Below are 8843 nucleotides of genomic sequence, written 5' to 3'. Positions count from 1 at the left end.
ACACACACTGAAACACCAACTCATAACCCATCATACAGTGGACACTGAAAGCACTTGAGACCTAACAAAGGAGGGAGAATTGACTAAAAGAAATGTGCCTAAACTGGACACTGCAAGCTCTTTGCCCTGCACAGTCACCTCTTATGTGCAAATGTGTGTCAGCTCTCTCGGGATGGAAGCAGATTCTTCTGCAGTCCCTCTGTATTTGCTCACTGCATTAAAACAACAAAGAGCTTCATCTCCTGTCAGAACATCGGATGAGAAGAGACCACTTGGGAATAAGAAAAATAAAAGGAAAATGCCTCACATTTTCCCAAATATCAGAGGGTGGAGTCCAGCTGAGCTGGCTGGAGACTCGGCATTGAGTTAGTGGACTCTCACGAAATGGTAAAGAATGGTAATATCACCTTTTCTTCTCCTCCTGATGCAGGGAAAAAAAAAGCCTGATGCTTTCTACTTTGAATGTTTGGTAGCAACCAATCCTTACCTGATACCTTGAGTTTACAAATGATCACCTGCTTGTACTTGCTCCAAGTTGCCACAATCTGAATTTTACCCAAATCACTTTTTTTTTCTTGTTACCCATCCCTCTGGTTGACTCATGTGACATTTTGTTTTCATGAATTTGTCTAAAGAGATTCATTCTTATGTTTTGTCTCGTTGTATTCTCATAGCTTTAACTTGTTTATGCTTTACAGCTTGATTTTTGACTCTTTCCTTATAAGCCCTGCTCTGACATCCCCCCCCCCCCCCCCCTTTGGGATCAGCCCCTGAAGATGGCCTGCTCAGAACATTGTGGTGTGCTCAGAACAGCATGGAGTAATGTGGACGAGGCCTAGGGGTCTGCACCCTGAATCTCTATCAGATCTTTCTCAAGTACAAAACGGTTCAGTGCTTTTACCTTGTGAATACCACCGTGTGCTGTTCATTTCCTGTTTCTTGACACTGACGAGAGGGGAACAAGTGGAACGAGGCTGATTACAGGGACGGTGAAGAAACGAGGAACGGCTGACCCTTCCTCTTCATGTACGTTAGAAGAAAGTTTCATCGACTTGATTGTGTAGGAGCACTGAATCACAAAATTAGCTTCTATGTACATATATTGTCTCAACAGTAGTAACATAAACTTGAGAAATTATGGGCATCTAGGGATTTAATCTCAGAGCTTTACCCTGCAAATCCCTACACACAGACGGTTTTGAAAATACACACCCCTCAAGACCTGCTTGTGTTGGTTCCCCTCCTTTTGCCTGTAACTTGTTGCCACGTCCAAAACCTTTTTCAGCTCAGTATGACGTCACTCCATTAGGTGGCTGCTGCATGTAATGCTCTAAGGAAACACATACTATATAAAGAAATATATATATAGATTGATAGATTGCTATGATTTTATTATTTTGTATTATAATTTCTCTTCATTATCCACACAGGAAATATCTGTCTGTATGTCTGTCTCTGCCAAGCATCTATGTACAACAATCTTCACGCCCCACAGATGTTTTATGGCATCTACTAACCTTCGCTAGGTATTTGTAAATGATATAGTGATACCTTTCAGTGCAAGCTTTTATTTTATCTCTTTTACCAACAAGGATTCTGCTTTTAAGAACAAGCAAAGCAAGAAAAAAAAAAAGAACATTGTGTCTGGCTTTGACATGACGATCAAACACTATTATTGTAACTGAATTCTGTATGATCTTATGAAGAGCTATCACTTCCCTTTCACTCATCAAAATAGAAACAAAATATGTATGTTAAAATAAAAAATGATAAAAAACAAACAAAAAAAATATGTAAATGTTAGTGTATGCTTGTGTTTAGTGAGCGTTCATGCTGTCATTCTTTCCCAGTGTGTGGTGGTGAACTATGGTGGCAATGCGCTGACCAAAATGGGTCAGCAGAGATCTATTGTGAAATCTTTTTTTGTACACCTTCTCATCAACCGTGACAGTGAAGTAGTGAATTTTGTTTATTTCATTTATTTTTCTGACTTTTGATTTTACCTATATGGATACAGTGATAATGTGTTTGGTTTGAAAAATCACTAATAAACTCTTCTTTCTTTAAAGCATCTTTGATTTATATTTATTTATATATTTTTTTGTCTTGGTTGTTTTTTTGTTTTGTTTTGTTTTAATGACAAGTGTGTGTTAAATTATGCAAAGCAATATCTGATCTCAACATATTAGATACAATGTTTTTTAATAATTTTATGGAAAAACGTATGTATTGACTAGATATAATTATACCTACTTTAAAAATAGTGCTTTATTATTTAAACTGCAATTGTGTCAATCCAAATTAGTAAAAAATAAATCAATAGGCGGAAAACTGAGTATCTGAAAAAGTCAAGAATTCAAACAATCTCAGCTCCCTTTATCACACATGTTCACATAACACTTTTTTTTTTTTTTTGTGGACTAACAAGCAGTCAGGAAGGATCAGTCTCTGCAGTTATGACAGGAGTGAGCCGCAAAGCTCATTCTTCTCTCAGTGAAAGCCTGGTCACAGATGTCTCATATGAAAGGATGCTACCAGACGCTCAATAATTAAATAGAGTGGCTGAGTGCATGCATTGTATCCCAGTCAGTAAATTAGTCAGAAACATAAATAAATAAATTAGAGGCACATCAGCCACAATGGGCTGCATGTTTTCAAAGAACATATAGTCAAATGCCTAATTTTGTTTAATCAAACTTACAATGTCCATGTGTACTTTACGATGAAGCAGCATATATTATTAACTCTTTGGTCATTTGTAACTTTAAAAAAATATTTATTGTTGCTAAAAAAATTAAATGAAAAAAAAAAAAATCACTGTTGCTGTTTTTAAAATATGCCAATACAGATCTTCTCCACTCCAGTTTAGTCTTTTATCATCTATTCAAAGTTTGAAGAATGATGTATTTTAAAAAGGAGTGTCTGCAAACAGAGAAAACAGTCTATTGCCTTGTAGTCTTTGTATGATACAGACAAAAAAAATGTTTCCATGGTTACAGCTATTTAGAGGATTGGTTTCTATAGCAACAGGCAGATAAATGTTCCAAACATGGCCATGCTAACACTAAGAGGTGCTCCCTGAGGTCAAGAGTGTGTCCTCGTCAAATCACTCAGAAAACATTTAGCAGATGAGTTTGGCTGCTGATTTGATAAAGGAACAACAAACACCCTCACTTACCGAATGTTTAATTGTAAGAGGAGTACAACGCCGTAGGAGCATTATTTTAACAAATAACAACTAGGCATCGAAAATGCTGTTGGTTATTTATTCACATGAGAATTTGCTAAATTTGCATGGGTCTTTAAGGTTATTTTTTATGTGTTTTACCTCGTACTTGTTATAAACAAGTCATAAAACAAATAATTCCAAAATAGCCTGCAGTGTTGGGTCTTTGCCTAATGAATATGGATAAGGTAGAACAAATAAATACATTTTAAAAAAGCAATTATCCTCTGTGCTCATGCTCTGCAGATAAAACTTAATTAAAAATGTAAGTCTGTAATTATTAAAAGTGCAATATAACTAAAGTATCTACAGCTATGATTTATTTTTTTATTTTTTTTTAGTGCAGGCTGTCATTTCTCTCTACCACACAGGAGCTGAGGAGTTTGTCCAAGGACTTGAGCTGGGTGCTGATGTTGCCAGCTGCAGTGACTCAGCAAAGCCATCATCCTGCAGGACAGAAGCATAATGGAGTCACATAAATCAAGATGGTGGGATTAAAGTGCACTAGAATATTAGCTTGGGGCATTAAACAGCATAAACCATTTCACTGGTGATAGAATATGGAAAAAAGTTCAAAGGAGTTCATGAGACACTTTTAAGCTGTTTCAGCTCAACTTGGCTGAAAACTAAATGCAAATTTAATGAAGCTAGTCCATTTATTTTGAAGTCATCATTGCATTTCCCCCCAATCACTGCATTTTACCCTGTTTGTATTATTAGTATTACAGTATTTCACATTCATCCATCCATCCATTGTCGTTTACTGGCTTCTCCTATTTTTGGGCCACGGGGGTCACATGTTCCTCCAAATTGAAATATGCTTGTTGCAGCAGCAAAATAGCAAATTTGCAAATATATACAACTTATATAATATTACAAATATTCTCTAAATATATATATATATTTTAAAATAGTCCATATAAACAAATACAAAAACTAAACGGATGGACTGAGAGATGGATGGACGGACAGATGGATCCTTGTGGTGTTTGATGGGTTATTGGAAGAATTGAAATACCTGTACTGCTCAGTAGTATATGTCTCAGTTTCATATATTTATTTATTTTACCATATTTGCATCTTATGGAACAGCACCTAAACACTATTGGAACCTGTTTTATTTTTATTGTATTTTTTTTTATCTCTAATAATTTGCATTCAGTGTGATGGAAGTCACATGAACATACACAAGAAAATAATATTAATGATATTTCTGCTTGTTGCATGTAGGAGACAGACATGGTTGTATGGTCTTAGCTCAGCAACAGAGAGCACTTCAATATGAAATGTGAGAATAAAACAGAACTATTAGACTTCATGGACCGTGATGTGGCTTTCATGTGGCGATATAACTGAGAGGCTTCGGCATCTAATAGCTTTAATGTGTGCTAGTCCAATAAGGAGATTGCCTCAGATAATTGTGGCTTGACACAATCAGGGCTCTTCAGAGGCGATAAAGATGCTTCTTCTATTTCTTCTAGTTTGCCATCTGCAGGATCAGACAGAGGAGAGATGAGCAAAGGCGCCATCTCCTGGTTAAAATATCACAGCACTTCAGGCCACCAGCTGTTCAAAAATATACAAGGAAAAAGATAGTTATATTATGTTTATTAACCAAACTATTTATTTACTAACAAATATTTACTATATGTTGTCTTCAGGAAACATTTAAAATATCACTCTGTTTTATGAATGGCTTTGAACAAGCTTCTGTACATGACAATCTCAGAGCACAAACTTAACATTGTTCCCTAACTCCATTAAAACAAAGTAAAAATTAAGTTCTCGTTTACAGCTTAGCAGTGCAATATCTGTTGCAGGTCTACATATCTCAAAAGGTTGACTATTTCTACCTGCCCAGTCTCTATTATTATTGTTTTGCACATTTAGGAAAAAAAACACGTTTAGCTAATATTTTTCATTAAATGTCCTACAGCAGTTAAATTACTATGTTTATGGCTGCAACTAAAAAAATGTACATGTAAAACCCCTTGCAGTAATACACCTGAGCATGCTCTGATGAAGTGGAACACATGTCTTGTTAGGAATAGATAGTATGTGTATAAAAATGAGTAAATTTATGATACACAAAATAAAAATTTAAATAAAAAATACTAAGAAAACGATCAGTATGACACTACTTTCTTCTTTTGGCTGTTCTGTTTTAAGAGCTCACCACAGCGAGTCACCTTTCTCCATCTCAATATGTCCACTGCATCCTCACTCCAACTACCTTCATGTCCTTTCTAACTACATCCATCGCCTCTTTGGCCTTCCTCATTGTCTTTCTCCTGGCAGCTGCATTTCTAACATCCTTCTACCAATGATAGGTCCCTCTGGACATGTCCAAACCATCTCAGTCTGGCCTCTAACTTTATTCAACCTGTGTTGTACCTCTGATTGTCTCATTCCTAATCTTATCCATCCTTGTCATTCATAAGGAGAACCTCAACATCTTCATTTCTGACACTTCCAGTTCTGTTTCCTGTCTTTTTATCAGTAGTCTCCAGACAGTACAACATAGCTGGATTCACTATTGTCTTGTACATATTTCATTTGGCCTTTGCTGACATTCTTTAGTCACAACTCACTCCTGAAAGTTTTTTTTTTTCTTTTTTTTTCAAACACTCAATTCTGCCTGGACTCTGTTCTTCACCTCTATTGACCATATAAGTACTAGAAGTCCTGCCGCTTGTAGCCTTGTTGTTCCACACACCTCCCTCTCATTGTCACGTGTACTCTGTCTTGAAAAGAGTGACTTTCATTTCTCTTTCATCCATCTAATCATCTCTGTCATCTTGTTTTGCTTAAAACCATTATTGATTTGTGTGTGTGTGTGTGTGTGTGTGTGTGTGTGTGTGTGTGTGTGTGTGTGTGTGTGTGTGTGTGTGTGTGTGTGTGTGTGTGTGTGTGTGTGTGTGTGTGTGTGTGTGTGTAAGTCTTATCTTAAAACAAATTGTATTTATTGACTTTTATGGCATCATAGTAAAACTTGTACTTGCATCTCCCAAGATGCCTAAAATGTCTAGAAAAAAACAACAAAAAACATTTACAAGGTACTGTCTATATGCTGTTCTCTAACCCTTTGGAGCAGATTGGAAATTGTAAACTAGATTAAAGATAACCATCTTACATTGTTTTGTTTTTTAATCACAGCAGTCAAAATTATTGGAACTGAATTGAAATTGAAGTTGGAACACACATAAATCAAACTGTTGTCCTCATCTGAGTTTTCTACTTTTACAATTAGTATTATTGATGTTGCTGCACGTGGAGGGGTGGAGGTATGGACTGAAAATATAAAATTAAATATATAAAATCAAGAATTATCATATGACCGTTCAAATATATATATTTTTTGTTTGTTTGTTTTTTTATCACAAAAAAGACTAGATTGTCGTGTTCTTTGAGTATTTACATGCGTTTTCCGAAGTATCCATGTATCAAAGTCATCTCCAAATGGATCCCAACAAGAAGGCAGTGATGTCTGAATACCTCATCAAACAGCTGGCTCTGATGAGAGGGGATAAGCCACAGTTGCTGTCATCATGCTTGAAATACAGTAGGTCGTGCAAGCGCCTCCACCACCCTGTGCGCACGCACGCGCACACACACAGCTGAAAAACTACAATCACCCATTTGTTTCCTCACTTGTTTCAAAGGCACTATATCTAAACAACATAGGGCCTAAACTAACAGCAGCTGAAACAAAACAAACAAACAAAAATAAATAAAAAAATCCACTTACTTTTGAACAATATGTCCTTCCAGAAGAAAATACTGTTCCACTGAGGCAACCGATGCGTCATAAATCTTTTGTTTAGACCAAAGTGCATGCTCAATAATCCAGGTAATAATCCAACAGTTCAATCAAGTCATCTGGACGTTCCGTTTCTTTTAGACATTCCTTCTCTTGACTGGCTCCATATTTCGTAACAGCTACATGTTCTCTTTTCCGCACGTTTCGCGATTGTTTGGATAGAAAAATACAGCCGAGCAAGGTCTATTTCGACTTTTTTTTTTTCACGAACACACGCAAGCAATCTGTTTAATCGCGGACTTTCTGAGGCCATTTTAAAATTCACCCGGTCAAACAGAGGATGTAGAGACTGGAATGTGATTGGCTGAACGTCCGAAGCGTCAATCTGCGTCAAAGTTGATTGGTCTGTTCTGGTGTCTGTCAATTTGAACGTCATGACGCTTGGTGGATATTTGGACTATGGAAACATCGACCCAGTTGGCCAAAAGAACTGTCACTCAAAAAAGAAGGGCTATACAACTTTTTTTTCTTTTTCAAAATGCTAATGTATTGGATTAAATGTCACGCTGTTGTATTTAATTTGAAGCCCAAAGCAAAATCAGTTCAATTAAAAAAAAAAAAAAAAAAACTTTATTAATCTCAAACTGAAATCAAGCAACTCATTATCCTGATTTCATTAAACAGTTGTTCTAGATGCTGATGGCTGTGGGCACGAGCTCTTGTAGCGGTTTGTCTTACAGTGGATCTGAAGACACTCTGTTGATGAATGACAGTATGATGAAGAGGGTACTAAGGGTTGTTTATAATGTTCTTCATTGTATGAAAAATTTGTACAATCATCTCTAAAGGTAGAGGAGTCCCCAGAACTGAAATAGACTTGATTATTAGCTTAAATCACTGGTGCTGCTCCAGCAGATGATGGCAGAAGAGACAACACTCTCTACAACAGACTTATATAAGATATGGAGCATCTTGCTGCAAACACGGAATGACTTAAGCTTCATAAAGACGTACAGTCTGCTCTGTTGCTTCTTGTAGACAGTGTCACTGTTGCATCTCGAGTACAATATCTGATACCAGAGGAAGTAATCGTTGAAAAGTTTTTTGGGTTTTTTTTAATCCAGAAAAAAAAGAAAGAAAATGAATTAAAGTTTTCTAAAGCAATATCTCAGAATGAAAGTAACATAGCTACTCCAACATGCAGTCATCTTGAGCAAATTCTGGAATAAAAGTTAACATTTTAAGAATAAAGAATTTTTTAAAAGATTTTAATTTATTTCTTTGTTTGTTTACACACATTTCCATTTATAAATATTGTGGTAGATGAGTAGACCATGAGTTATCATAGAAAGTTGTCATAGTTTGTGGTGGAATCTGTTGGAGTTGTAGATATGAAGCAAAAAAAAAGTGAAATTGCTTTAAGCTGTGTTATGCTTATATTTTTTATAGCTATACTTTATTTTGATCGTCTGTTCAATTTAATAATAGACTGACTTGAATCAGGGTTTTGTTTTTCGTTGCAGTTTTGTTTTCTTCTTCTTCTTCTTCTTCTTTGTAAGAAACGTCCCTTTCCTTGTGATGACCTTTAAGTCTCTGTCCATGGTGCTGAAAGAGCAAAGGGGGGAAACATATACAGTATGGGGACCAGTATTAGAACCAACTATTTGTAATTAACAACAGAGATAATACGATTTTCAAAATACTACTAAATGAGTAAACCTCAGCATGCTCTGTATCAAAAATAAACCCTCACACATTATAAATATTGTTTATATGTGGCATTCAGTGCACAACTGTGAATGTGAGCTTTTTCAAGTGGAGTTTGTTCAAAATATTATGGTTAGTTTATGTTTTATA

Source organism: Nematolebias whitei, chromosome 4, assembly GCF_014905685.2.
Source record: "Nematolebias whitei isolate Nwh7 chromosome 4, NemWhi1, whole genome shotgun sequence".
In the NCBI taxonomy this organism is placed as follows: Eukaryota; Metazoa; Chordata; class Actinopteri; order Cyprinodontiformes; family Rivulidae; genus Nematolebias; species Nematolebias whitei.
This window is presented reverse-complemented; position numbering follows the sequence as displayed.